Genomic DNA, 15,959 nt, shown 5'->3' with positions numbered 1-15,959 from the left:
GGATTTCGTAATGAAAACAAATGCGACTTCCTGTGGCAAGGTCGGTTAAGATGATTTCTGCAAGTGTCAGCATCAGCTGTACGATAACGTTTCATGGAAAGACTGACGAATGAAGTTTACGCACTGTTGTGAAACAGCGATCCTTAATAGTAGAACGGCACAACACTGGTATCGTATGTCAGGGAAGAAATCAAACTGAGAATATCTACATGCCTCATCACAAGCTATTGAAAACACGTTATCAAGAAATCCTATTGCAGAACACGAAGCAAACTGAGCTTTGAATGATGTCGCAAAACAAATCTGCAAATGCTGCATTCTTTACCGGTGACAAAACTGTTATTTCAAATGCAAAATCAAGATTTCTTTAAAATGAAAGTTGATTAGTTTACAGTATAATATTGTTTCAAGAGATTAGCTGGGTCGATTGATCTCATCAGAGGAGAATCGCTGTGGTAAGTAATCTTCTCTTAAAATGGTCCCAGGTTCGATTCAAGGTCTTGAAAAATATGCGTTTATGGTTGTTCTGTGGTAGAGATTCGGGTTTTTACGTAGCGTAGCGGCTATGACCAGAAGAAGCTTTGCGTGCTTTCATGATGTTACGAAAAAAAAAGTCCGATTATGGCTGGCCGTTGATCTGAAACAAAAATGCACTAAAACGGATCGTAAGTTAGTACTGTCTGATGAAATAAAGCTTGATTAAACTTCATTTCAAGCAATATCAATGTCTCGGTCTGACTATGGCTTACCAAACGGTTCATCTCTCAAAACTTAGTCCCAAATATTTCTTCAAGACAATTAAAATTTTAAAATCAGTAAACGGCTATGGTTAAATATTTTCAAGAAGTTTGTTTGAAAATTTCGAATTATTTCTTTTCTTCGAAACTTTAACTTTCAGTTCGACAATTTTGGTTTGAAATTTTAGGTCCAAAAATTTGATTTGAAAATTTCGTTATAAAAATTTTTTAGTTCGAAAACAGGTTGAAACTTTTAATTCGAAAATTTTAGTTTCCACTTTCTAGTTCTAACATTTGGATTGAAATGTTTTGGTTCGAAAATTTTGATTCCATTTTTCGAAAAATTTTAGCTTAAAATTTCTAGTTCAAAATTTCAGTGTGAAACTGATTGGTTTGAAAAAATTTGAATTCGAAAATTTTAGTTTCAACTTTCTAGTTCAAAAATTTGGACTGAAATGTTTTGGTTCAAAAATTTTGATTTCATTTTTCGAAAATTTTAATTTAAAATTTCTAGTTCAAAAATTTCAGTGTGAAATTGTGTGGTTTGAAAAAATTTGAATTCGAAAAGTTTTATTTCAATTTTTTTTTTGTTCGAAAATTTTAGTTTCAACTTTCTAGTTCTAAAACTGGTTTGAAATGTTTTGATTCGAAAATTTTAGTTTAGAATTTCTAGTTTAAAATATTTCAGTGTGAAATTGTTTGGCTTAAAAAGTTGAATTCGAAAAGTTTTATTTCAAATTTTGGTTCGATGTTTATAATTCGAAAATTTCAGTTTGATTTCTTTAGTTTGAAAATTTGAATTCGAAAATATTGATTTCAACTTTTTTGTTCGAAAAGTTTAGTTTGATGTTTCTAATTCGAAAATTTCAGTTTGAATATTTTTGATTTGAAAAATTTGAGTTCGACAAAATTTAGTTTCAAATTTTCACTTGAACTTTTGTAATAACTGGAAATTAGTGGACTCAAAATTTAATCGAATAGTTAAAAACCATTTATTTGTTAATCGAATAGTTAAAAACCGATATTTTTTAAATCGAATAGTTAAAAACCGGATAACGTTTGGCGGTTAACCGTGAAACAATTCCCTCTTTGCACTCACTGAAAAATTTTGGCTAAAATATTTTGAGATGATTTTAACTAAACCGTCAATGTTATTTAAGATATAAATTACACGAACTAACACCAAAACCAAGAAGGTAACCTTAAAGTATCGTGGTTCTCTCTTATCAAAAAGCTTAAGAGGAGTGCATAGGGGTATTATAGTGATCTATATTAGGGTTCTACACTATTATACCAAATGTTTAAATTGGGCGATTTCCAAAATTTAAGGGGTGGGCCAGGGTGCCCCTCCCAAATTTTTAAAGGGGTGCACAAATGTACCTATGTCTTATGATAGGGCATAGACCCCTATATATAACCATATAACCATATAATGTAATAGGACATCATCCAAGAGAATAAATTAGGCCAAAAGACCAAACACGTGGTTGGGCAATTTCTAAAATTTAAGGGGTGGGCCAAGGTACCATTCCCAAAAATTTCAAGGGATGCACAAATGTACCTATATCTTATGATAGGGAATAGACCCATATACATGACCATATAACCATATAAGGTAATAGGTCCTCATCCAAGAGGATAAATTGGATCAAAAAACCAAACACGTGATACATCATATTGCTTATGTTTATATTTTGGCAATTTTGTACCCCTAAAACGGAACGAAGTGAACCACCCAAATTTATCATGATACATATTAGAGTCCAGTAGTATAATACCGAATGCTTAAACTGGAAAATTTCCAAAATTTAAGGGATGGGCTATGGTACTCCTCCCAAATTTTAAAGGGGTGCACAAATGTACCTATGTCTTATAATAGGAAATGTACATCTGTATACGTCCATATAACTATATAAGGTAATAGGACCTCATCCAAGGTAATAAAATGAGCCAAAATACCAAACACGTGGTTGCAGTAAAATTTGGTAATTTTGTGCCCCTAAAAGGAACGAGGTGGACCACCCAAATTTATAATAATATATATTAGAGCCCTATACTATTATACCAAATGTTTAAATTGGGCAATTTCCAAAATTGAAGGATGTGGGCCAAAGTACTCCACCCAAATTTTAAAGGGGTTCACAAATATACCCATATCTTATGAAAGGTAATGAACCCCTGTATACGTCCATATAACTATATAAGGTAATAGGGCCTCATCCAAGAGGATAAATTGGGCCAAAAGACCAAACACGTGGCACAACGTATTTCTTACGTTTATATTTTGGCAATTTTGTACCTCTAAAAGGGAACATGTTTTCTCCTGTTTCGTCCTATCATTTCTCATCACCATCGTTTTTCGCTGGGGACGTTAAATTCAACATTTCCAAGAATCTAACTCGGTACGATTGCAAGATATCCATGTTCACCCCTGAAACGGAACAAAGTGGATCACAAAGTATCAAATTTAAGGAAATAATTTTAAATACGCCTCCATATAACGTAATAAGGCTCCAAAAACCATAATCATCAAAGGGAACGAGGTCCTGTACCCCCCCCCCAACTCCTGATGTGAATTAAGGTGATCTTATGTGTCCTGAGTGATCCCTGCCCCTGAGTAAACATAAGCAAAATTACAATAGGTTGAGTTGTTGAGTTGATTTTAGTTTAGCGTCCCTTTCAGCAGCAAGGCTATATGAGACGTGGACCTACTGATTAACGTGGAATCCGAACCACATGAGCTCCCGCCGGGAATTACAATAGGTAATGCAATCCCAAACCAAAGCATCTCTAACTCATTCTATGGTCCATGTGGGGTCCCAAAAGTGAAATAGGGTCAGCCCGACCGCAGACAAACACATTAGCTCAAACCAAATACCTCTACTTCATTCGCACCAATAAGGGACGTGGTGGCTCAGTGGTAGAGCGTTCACCTCTGCTGTATGTGGTCCCTGGTTCAAAGTAATTTTGTGGTGAGCAACATTATGCTCCAATTTTCTCCCATACTTTCATTCATTTTTCATCGTCACCGTCTCCTTTAGCCTAATCGTGGGACGTAAAACTAAAGATTTCATTTGCACCAGTGTTAGTTCATCTCATCAAAGGGATAACAACAAAAAATCAAGTATTCCTCCCAAAGTTCAGCAGCAAAAATAGAACCTACTAATTAACGTGAAATCCGAACCGCATGAACTCCTTCCGGGAATCGAACTCTGGTCTCCCACGTTAAAAGCGCATACGCTAACCGGTTAGCCACAAAGGAACTCCAAAGTTTTCGAGTTTCATATTAATACTAATACTAATTTATACTATTACTGAGGTCTACTAATTCATAATGTAATAGGTCATCAAGAAAGAGATCAAACCTTGTTTTGGTAATTTTATACTCATAAAAGGGAACGAAACAAGCCATCATAAGTTCCAAGCTAAAAATCCCAGTTCAGTGACGTCAAACGAACATATTAGCTCGAACCAACTACCTCTAATTCATTCATACCAGTAGAGGTGCGGTGGCTCAGTGGTAGAGCGTTCACCTCTGCTGTATGTGGTCCCTGATTTAAACACCTCGAAAATAGTTTTGTGGTGGGCAACATTATGCTCCAATTTTCTCCCACACTTTCATTCCTTTCTTATCGTCACCGTCTCCTTTAGCCTAAATGGCATAAGCGTGGGACGTAAAACTAAAAGATTTCATTTGCATCCGTGTTAGTCCATGCATAACAATCTCCAAATTTTATGCCATAAAAGGGAACGAAAGCATTCATAAACCTGTACTATTTCATAACGTAATGAATCATCAAGACCATATTTTTAGTAATTTTAAAGAATCATCATGACCTCTGATCCAATACTCCCAATTCAATGACGTCATAGCAGGACCAAGGTACCTCTGATTCATTTACACCAACGTGCGGCCCCTGAATAAGCATAAGCAAAATTTCAATAGGTGACGTAATCCCGGCCAAAGCATCCCTAATTCATTCATTATGGTCCATGGAGACCCAAATTGAATAATCGAGAGTGAGGCCAAGTGGGGCGATTACTACTCACATAGAGCAACGAGACCCCATAATGACATATTCCATCTTTCAGCGCAAAGGACTAATGCATTAGATGTATTGCCTGTCAGAAAAATGTGTATATTGTATAATAAGATGTCACAAGAACACCCAGATATAGATATTTTTAGTTACAAACAAAATTTTCATTCTACATAAATTTGTTGTATCCTGTATATAGTGCTATTTGTATTTTAACGTATATTTTACTTTCATATTATTATTTTATTATATGTGTATCTTAGAGTGTATTATAATAAAATTGAGGTCATATTAGTGTTATTATACATGTATTTTAAAGTGTATTAAATACACTTTACAATAAGGGAAAACTGTAATTAGGCATTTGCCTGTTGTTTTTCCGAAATAAATAAATAAAAATATAAATGTTTTTATTTTATTCAACATACGGTATATAATGAAACAATACATTACGTACACAGCAATGTTAAGATTAATATATGGGGACCATTGGACAACACGATCCGAACCGGAGAGATTCATCTCAGAATGGAGAACTATTTTTTCGTCATCTTAGTGCCAGCCTTCAAATTTAGAGTTTGGCTAAATGAGAATTAGGTTCTCTATCACACACACACACACACGCTCTCTCTCTCTCTCTCTCTCTATATATATATATATATATATATATATATATATATATATATATATATATATATATATATATATATATATATATATATATATATATATATATATATATATACAGATGGTGATCAGAAAAATGGAAACACCTGAACGAAATTGCAACTTACCAGATTAATATGGTGTCGAGCCACCTTTCGCCTTCAGAACAGCTTTGATGCGACGTGGGATGGAGGCACAGATGTCGTGAATGGTAGCAAATGGAATTTTACACCATTCCTCGTGCAGGGCATCGGCCAGTTCTGCGAGAGAGGATGGAGGTGGAAATCGTCGCCGGACTTGTGTTTCCAAGACGGACCACAGATGTTCAATTATGTTGAGATCTGGGAACTCGGCGGGCCAGGGAAGGTGTTGAATTTCATCCCGATGTTCCTCAAACCACGCTGCAACAACGCCAGCTGTGTGAATGGGTGCATTATCATCCTGGAAGATTTCCTCATTGTCCGGGAACAACATCCGGACCATAGGATGCAAGTGGTATCCTAACATTGCGACATAATCGTTGGCAGTGATTTGTCCCCTAAGTGTGACCACAGGACCCAATGAAAACCATGTTATGGCGGCCCACAGCATCACCGAGCCGCCGCCATGTTTCACAGTTGGGCGGAAACACTGCAGACCATAAGCTTCTTTGGGCGTTCTCCACACATAAACACGGCCCGTGGTTGGGAATAGAGTGAAGGATGACTCATCCGACCATATCACACGTTTCCAGTCCTCAACGGTCCAAGTTGCATGGTCGCGGCACCATTTGCGCCGTGTGAAAGCGTTATGGTCCCTGATGAGCGGTTTGGCCCGTGCAACACGACCCCGTAAGTTCATGTCATGTAATTCGCGGCGGACTGTGATTGTCGAAACAGGGTGGGGGAGGAGCTGGTTGAGTTCCTCCGTCACTTGCTCCGCAGTGGCACGACGGTTCTGCGTGACAATGCGCTTTAATACCCGGCGTGACCTGTCACTCATGATTTCTTCCGCCCACTGTTCCGCTTCCCCGATGTGGTTTTCCCGTGTGTTGTGTAGGCCGTCATCACCTTCGACACTGTCCAACGCGACACACCTAACACAGTAGCCACTGCCGTCACACTCACTCCACATAACCGCGCACCAACAATTTGCCCTCTTTAAACATCTGAGAGGTCTCCCATTTTACACTACCTCCGTCTGCTGCAGCCACTGGACACTGCTGTTCCACTGCGCCTGACGTAGTATTGAGACCGACCTAACACACCACCAGCAGCGTTCCGGCGCTGCGGGCGCCACGACACCACTGCCAACCCATACATCTGACATGTTGCCAGCTACAGGTGTTTCCATTTTTCTGATCACCATCTTTATATATATATATATATATATATATATATATATAATGTCTGTCTTTGTGTGTGATGATGTATAATTTCATATGCTCTTTGAACTCATTACTCTGTAATTTGAGGGAAGGATAGACGAGGCCTATATCGTAAGTACAACTGTACCTGAAAGCTAGAATACAATATGTTTCCTTATTGCTTATTTGCTACGGCGACAAAATATTCATTTCGTTTTCTCATCTTCAAGGAAATACAAACTATAAAAAAAAAATGTGGTAATTCTTTACAGCGCTGGTGTGGCTATTCTAGTATATGTAGAGATCCCATATCGTTGTGTTATATTTATTATCGGTAACATGACATGTTGGCAATCAACAATGTACCAAGCTACCCCATCCCACAAAATAAAGAACCAAGAATAAAAATAGCACACGATATAGAAGCTCCATACATAATCATCATCATCACCATACTACTACTGCTATTACTACTACTACTACTACTACTACTACTACTACTACTACTACTACTACTACTACTACTACTACTACTTATACTTCCGTTAATAAGAGAACCCAACCAACCGCTGCGGGGCCTCTAATTCGTTCCTACTACTACTACTACTACTACTACTACTACTACTACTACTACCACTACTACTACGTATACTTCCGTTAACAACAGAACCCAACCATCCGCTGTGGGGTTTCTAATTCGTTCCTACTACTACTACTACTACGTATATTTCCGTTGACAACAGAACCCAACCAACCGCTGCGGGGCTTCTAATTCGTTCCTAATACTACTAATACTACTACTACTACTACTACTACTACTACTACTACTACTACTACTACTACGTATACTTCCGTTGACAACAGAACCCAACCAACCGCTGTGGGGCTTCTAATTCGTCCCTAATACTACTACTACTACTACTACTACGTATACTTCCGTTGACAACAGAACCCAACCAACCGCTGTGGGGCTTCTAAGTCATTCCTACAACTATAACTACTACTACTACTACGTATACTTCCGTTAACAACAGAACCCAACCAACCGCTGTGGGGCTTCTAATTCGTTCCTACTACTATTACTACTACTACTACTACTACTACAGCTAATGCTACTACTACTAATCTCTACTACTACTATTACTACTAATAATAATATTACTACTACCTCTACTGCTACTATTACTACTACTACTACTAACAAGTATCTCAAACTTCACAGCACGCACTACCATTTAATATTTAAAAATACAAGGAAAAGTAATCAATGCATGATATTTTTCGCCATGAAGCAACGAAGTACATACCAGTTTAAGTGTTCCGCCACACTCTAGAAATACAACTTCCGCTACATGCGCGCACACACACTCAATACAATGTAAACAATCAATATTGCTTCCAGCCATCAAATTTTATTACGCAAGACCTTTTGTAATTTTTAAATTAACCTTTATTTTACAGCTTGTCAGTACACTGCCAGAATAGTAAATCCGTTCTTTCCCGCGTGGCACTGTACTGACACAGGCGAAATGTTTACTTTGACCCGCGAGCACAGATATTTTTTTTTAAATGATGTGCCTTATTGTATGAAGAGATAGTCCATAGTGAAAGGAACCAAAAACGTTGGTTCTCAACCGTGTGCTCGCGGGTCAAAGTAGACCTTCGGGCAGTACAGTGACACGCGGGAAAGAACGGATTTACTATTCTGGCAGTGTACTGACAAGCCGTAAAATAAAGGTTAAATTTAAAGCTAGTTATAGTTAATCTGCAATCTTCGTTACCTGTCATATTAAATCGACAACTTATCTACATGAAAATAAAGCAGAAAGTGCACTTCTACCTACTCGGGAAGTACTACACCAGCGTCGTAATATATAACCACTTTTTTTAAGTAGTTGGCCGAACGAACCAACCATTAAAATTTCCAAAGAATGAATACAGGAAATACGTTTTTCAATTTTTGACCGACTGAAAAAAAACACTTGTGAAACTTGAAGAAATAACGTCTAGAGAGTAATGACATTTAATACTATCTTCAAAGAGATTCTACAGAGAAGGGTCTGAAAATCTTAAATCAATATTTTGAAATAAATGTGACCCAAACAAGTATACGCATACTGGAAAAATGAAATTAACATCTTATCTGTATTAGAAGTAACAGTTGAATAAATTTTCTTTGTATACTCATCCTTTAACCAAAAACTAGAATTCTAATATTCTAGAATTGATGTTTTGAACAACTAACGACGGAAATGTTTGTATGGATTTTTTTTTTAATTTTGTGTGAGAAATAACTTCTTGAACTTATAAGAAGACAGAGATCACACTTGAGCAGATTTAGCTCATACATTGCGAAATAGGTATTTCGACGTCACTGAGTGCGATTAGGGTTATAGCCGTTCTATTCGCTTTTGCCTTGTTGCACCTAGCCTACGGGCTTCGGAATTTTCATTTCCGCACAAAATGACAACATAGGAAACATTGATGTTAAATTTCAATATCTTTGAAACAATTAAAGCGATCAAAACAAAACATAACACTCTTAATTTTTGTCCTAGCGTAAAGATTTTTAAAATGTGGGCCTACTTTCCAATCCTCGTGAAAAGTTCTGCTTAATTTCAACATTGGTGATCTAGTGAAATCACACTAAGATGAGGTTTCACAATCGTCTTTATTTTGAAGTTGATTTGATTTTATAGTTTTTGTTGTATTTACATTTTTCTTGTATCTCAATATCATATATAGTTGAGGTGCTACGTGTATAAAAACTGCAAATTGTGATAAGAACATCCCCGTTGGTGTAAATAATGTTAAAGGCTATACAATGAAATTAAATCTGGGAGGCATCGTCTAAACGCAAAGAAAATCAAGATAGCGGCCATATTTCAAAATGGCTACGCGGTTACAGTTTTTCTGTTATACGTCGCAGGAATCGAGTCTTTGGTATCGAGTTATAGGTTTTTGAGGTCAAGGATTGCAATGTTTGTGTTAAAAACGTGTTAGGAATGTTACATATATTTGGATTATATATATATTAGGATTTTTATTTGCGGTTTCTGTATAGAATAGTTAACTTGTTGTGAGAAATGCAACACCCAACTAGGCCTTGTTTTTATTTTATTTTTTTCAGATTTGAGTACGGGAAGGTGACAATCGAAAATGGCAAAGCGTCTCCGATTAGTTTCTGCATGTGACCTGGGAGATAAAAAAAGCTAAAAATATTGGTTGGACACAGTGTATACTGTGTCAAAAGATATCTGATGAACATTTGGTATGTCCTGCAAATAATCCAAATGCATCTTTTCGTAACACTGGATGTGCAACGCTTGCGAGGAATTTAGAAAAAATTCAATCTATTTGTGCCTTGCCCAGTAATATGGATATGAAACTGTTTGATGTAGATAACTGTGGAGTGGGAAAAACATTTTTAAAACGACAATCTATATGACACAAAAAAATGTGCATTAAATTATAACTCTACATGTTCGAAAAAGCAAAGAAGCGGAAGATTCATGAAGGTGACAAAGATTCTACATCATTATCGCATGAGCGTAAACACCGATCATCTACTTCTAAAGAGATGTGCTTATTTTGTGATGGTTCTGCGACCAGCAAGGATCAATTGTTTAATATGATCACGTTACAAGTAGATCAAAAGGTGATGAAGTGTGACATTGAACAAGGAAATGGTGTTCTACTAGCGAAACTCAGTGATGGTGATATGATTGCTCTAGATGCAAAATACCATGCAAACTGCCTAGCAGGATTGTATAACAAGTCTCGAAGTAGTCAATCGACATCAATTTGCAATATTCATGTATTTGAAACGGTAGTTTTTGTAGAGTTAGTTAATTCCATGGAGGAAAGTATGAAGGGTTCAGATGAAACGCAACCAGTTTTCAAGATGAGTGTCCTGACAAAAATGTACAAGATGAGGCTAATGCAACTACTAGGAAAGGATGAGAAAATTAGAGATGTACACACCTCAAGATTATGACAGAGGATTCTTGCACATCTCCCGTATATGACGGTACAAATGTCTGGCAGAGAGTATATATTAGCATATGATAAAACTATTAGTGATACCATGTTGTAATCTTGTAAAAACGACCAAGATGAAGACGCCCTTGCTTTGTTGCGTGTTGCTAAAATAGTAAGGAAAGAAATGCTACAACAGAAAAACGCATTCAATGGTGATTTAGATGCTGAATCCCAACGTAAATCTGCTCCTCGTTCCCTACTTGCCATTGTGAATATGCTCTTGTATGGATCCAACATTGAAGACAATGAAGTTGTTACACAGCCATCTTTAACAATATCGCAATTGCTTTGTTTTAATATGCAATCTCGAAAACCAACTGGAAACATATTGAGGCATGAAACTGATAGAGAATCTCCAGTTTACATTGGTCTTTCAATATTTGGAAAAACACGAAAAAAGGATATAGTGGAAAAGCTACATTCACCTGGACTTTCAGTCTCCTACACTTGTGTGCTGGAACTCTCAACAGCGATATGTGAACTTGTAAATGTCAGGTACCAAAAAGAAAAGGTATTGTGCCCATTAAAACTACGTAAAGATATATTCACAATTGGGGCGTACGGTAACATAGACCACAATCCTAGTAGTTCAGCTTCGGACGGTTCCTTTCATGGGACAAGTATATTTCAAAATCCAACACCTGAATGTTTAGGAACAGTAAGACCTACACAAGATATACAGTATGACATAAGTAACTTCAAAATGTGAAGTGTGTCTAGTCTTCCGGACGAGTTTGCTTTGATGGAACCAGCAATCCTTAAGTCAAAAGAACCCACTATTCCAACTTGTTCTGATGCTACATTGAAACTCATAGTGACACCCACTGCTACGAATCAGAAGAAAGAAAAGATTGCTTGGCTAAAACATGTCATCAGCCAGAATACCGACATTGGACTTGATGCATCGTAAGCTGCCTACCATGCTTGTAGACAAACAGCTTCAACTGATTTTGTTCCAGGAATATCATCACTTTTACCATTATTCTACGAAGATTCATCATCAATAGGTATGATCAAGCACGCGATGAACGTAATAAAACGCGTTACACAATTTCTTAACGGAAATCAAATTACTCTCAACCACTGTTTGCGTTATCAAAAGTGATTCAGTGGAACTATCCAGACATGTATGGTGAGAAAAAGTTCATGGTGATGTTTGGTGCCTTCCACATCAAACAAGCTTTTCTCATTGTTTTGGGTTAGTGGATGTCAGGAAGTGGATGAAGCGCTGCAATTTCCAGCGCTGATATTGCATCTTCTAGCGCTGCAGAAAACTATCTCAAAGTAACCCATGTAAAGAAAGCCAGAGGAATTCACCAAATGACTGCACCAGCACTATACCATTTGTTGCAAGATGCTTACGACCAGTCTGGTTCCGAGCTTGAATTCGACATATGGTGTGAAGAGCGAGCTGCAGACAGTGTCATGTTCAAATATTGGATTACTTGTCTTGATATGGAAATCCTGTTGCTTCTCTTTGTTCGCTCAATTAGAGAAGGCAACTACTTTTTGTATCGTGATTGCTTAAAAGACATGGCTCCTTGGTTAGTTGTCCTGGATCATCAGAACTATGCCCGTTGGCTACCGGGCCATCTGAAAGACCCTTTTGATGCAGAGTCTCAACTACCAGACATACATCGCTCGTTTTCTTCTGGACATTTTGTGATAATAAAATCAAACAGAATCTTCTCAGCAATTAACATAGACCAAGCACATGAACAAAATAACGCAATAGTGAAAGATGATGGTGGTGCAGTAGAGCTGACGCAGAATCCATCAGCACTAAGACGTTGGATGGTTGCCGGCCAGAAATCTGTCAGTTAATACAGGAATTTGAGAGTGGCATTCAGCTAAAACCTGAAGTAAACAATCAACGTCATCATTAGCAGTACCAGTCATATCAATTTAAAAATGTCGCGAAGGTTCAAGCACTTTACAGCACATTAACAGAGTTTGGAAATCCATTTTTAGAAGAAGGTGAAGATCTTATTGTCATCGACAACAGGATTATCGTAGACAAGCAAGTTAATGCATCAGTTTATTCGGCACAGTCGACTGGTATTAAGCTATTCCATAGTTTCATCGAGGAAAGGTTAGTAAAACAGTCTACAACAATATGTCAACCTTTGAAGAAGAACAAAATATCCCTGTTTAGCACTTCTGCGAAGGACGCTAGCAAACACAATAGTATACTTAAGACTTTAAAATCGGATGTTAAACTGTTTTCTAGACTATTTATAGTTACACAGAATCGTCAGTTGGATATGAAGATTTTTTAAGCACGAAAACCAACCATTTCCGCCTGCATTTTCAAGTAATTGCAAATTTAGATTAGTCAATAGATCTGACTTAGTACACATTCTAGAGGATACTGTAGACAAGAATGATAATGCCTTTCCTGGAATCTGTGAAGCTATAATTTATGATGGTGCAGTTCACACTAACATTTTAAAACCACATTCCTCAAGAACATTTGGTGACTACTATATGAACACATTTCATCCTCATATTTGTAACGACATTGAAAATTTTGCTTGTCAAAAAATTCATCTGATTTGGGATAGATACATTACACCAAGTGTTAAAGGTACAGCTAGACAGAAGAGAGGAGCTGGAACTAGGAGACAAGCGCTTTCACGCGTGACTTTACCTAAACATTGGCAAGATTTTTTCGGAATTCTAGCAACAAAGAAGATCTTTTTAACCTACTTGGAACATTAGTTGTAAATAATATTACAAATATTCAAGTTCTGTCTATTGCAGAAGAAGAAGTTAAAAGCAATGTTACTGCACGAAGTTCTCTAATTGATGCCCATTACGCTGGCCATGAAGAAGCAGACACAAGGATAATACTCCACCTCCAAGACAATGTAGAAAACGGTTTCAAAAATATTGTTATACGCACTGTAGATACCGATGTCGTAGTCTTGGCAATTGCTTACTTCTTTCCCTTGTTAACAAAGAGCCTGGATAAACTTTGGATTGCATTTGGAACAGGAAAGAATTACAGATTTATTCCAGTTCATGCTATAGCTGAAGCAATGGGAAGCGAAAAGGCTATAGCTTTACCAGAATTCCATGCTTTTGCGGGTTGTGACAACATTCCAAATTTTACAAGGAAAACAAAAAATCAACTTGGAAGACATGGATGCTGTTTAAAGAAGCCACTACCTACTGCATTTCCTTTCATCTCACAACCTCAAACTTCCATTCCAACGGCAATTTTTAACATTCATGAAAGATACGTTGTACTACTATACAGCTCAACCAGTAACAGTAGAAGTGTCAATGATGCACGACAGGAGTTGTTCATGACCAAAAATCGTACCCTTGAAAGTTTCCCGCCGGCAAAGAACGCATTACAGCAACAAGTGTTACGTAGTGCTTTCCAAGCTGGACACGTTTGGAGACAAGGAAACAAACGCACAATATGTGTACCTTCTCCAGCCGACTAGGAATGGCTGTTGGATGATGCATCATGCCACCTGAAATGGTCGGATTTGCCAGAAATTTTGGACTCACGTAGAGAACTAATAAAATGTACGTGCAAAAACTGCAGAAACAAGTGTGGATGCAGACAAGTTGGACTGTCTTGTACACTATTATGCAACTGTAAGAATAAATGTGAACAATGAATGAACGTAAGAATCAATGGTTGTGGTGCTTGTTTATGTGTTTTGGTTCTGCTCTAGAAACATTGTTCAACTTCAGAAATATTCCGTTTAAACGAAGCATTATATCATATACTTTTAGATAAAAATAGTGTATAATAATTTCGCCTATGTTTCAATTTAAAAATGTATATGGAACAGAAAAACACCTATAGTAATTTTAAACTTGTTTTTAACATAAAAGTTGCAATCCTTGACCTCAAAAACCTATAAATCGATACCAAACACTCAATTCCTGCGATTTATAACAGAAAAACTGTAACCGCGTAGCCATTTTGAAATATGGTCGTCGTCTTGGATTTCTTTGATTTTAGACGATGCCTCCCCGACTTAATTTCATTGTATAACCTTAAACATTATTTATACCAACAAGGATGTTTTTATCACAATTTGCAGTTTTTCGCTGTTTTTTGCGATGTAGCACCTCAACTAATATATATATATATATATATATATATATATATATATATATATATATATATATATATATATATATATCCAGACACTGGATCCGGATCCGAAAAACCGGATCTTGAATCCGGATCCGAAATTTCGGATCTTGGATCCGGATCCGAAACTCCGTGTCAGAAAATTTGGGTGTTCCGAATCAGCAAAGTTTTCGTAATTATTGGCAAAGTGATTTTCAATCCTATGCTTAAAATAAGATTTTAATACACTTGTGGTATGAGATCATGTGACAGCCTTGCGTTCTCTTCATTCTGTTGATATTTTGTTTTTGTGCCTTAATATGTCACAATTACACCAAATTTGGTTGACTAAAACTGTCGACTTTGGTGAGAGCAGTCTCACTGTCAGATTCGATTCTAGAGGAAATACTCGATCGAGAAGGTAGTAAATCTTTTTTTAAAGCGGACGTCCTGATAGAAATTTGTCCTTTGTTTTCTGTAACACTAGTCAGAAGCTGGGATGAAACAGTCTCAAGCCCAAGCTTCTTCATTAGGCTCACTCTGCTTACTTTTCTAATTCTTTCTGAGTTATTGTGGTCACTGAATAAGGCAATTTCCTAGTCGTGATGAGCTAAGCCATAGCTAATAGAACAGCCCATAAAATATAGATCAAATCAAATTAAGGAGCAACTTCCTTTTCTTGCTCTTGATGAGTTTTTTTCTTTCTTTAATAATACGTTTATCTCTAACCGTACCACCCCAGTTAGTATTAAGAATTGTAGTAGAGATAAAGTTCTAAATGTCAATTAATGTATCAAAATTAATGTATTAATGTACCTGTATGTGTATACAAAATACCATATGCAGCCTCGAGCACAAACACATATCTTTATAATTATTAATCCACTACTATTAAGTCTGCATAGGTTGTATAAGGAGCTGTATCATTCATGCAAACACATAGACGGATCCAGGGGGAGGACGAAAAGTCGTTCGCCCCCTACCCACCGGCACCATTAACAGTGTACTTTAGTAGTAATTTGTGGCAATTT

This window comes from Thermobia domestica, chromosome 6, assembly GCF_964235325.1.
Source record: "Thermobia domestica chromosome 6, izTheDome1.hap1.1, whole genome shotgun sequence".
Taxonomy (NCBI): domain Eukaryota; kingdom Metazoa; phylum Arthropoda; class Insecta; order Zygentoma; family Lepismatidae; genus Thermobia; species Thermobia domestica.
This window is presented reverse-complemented; position numbering follows the sequence as displayed.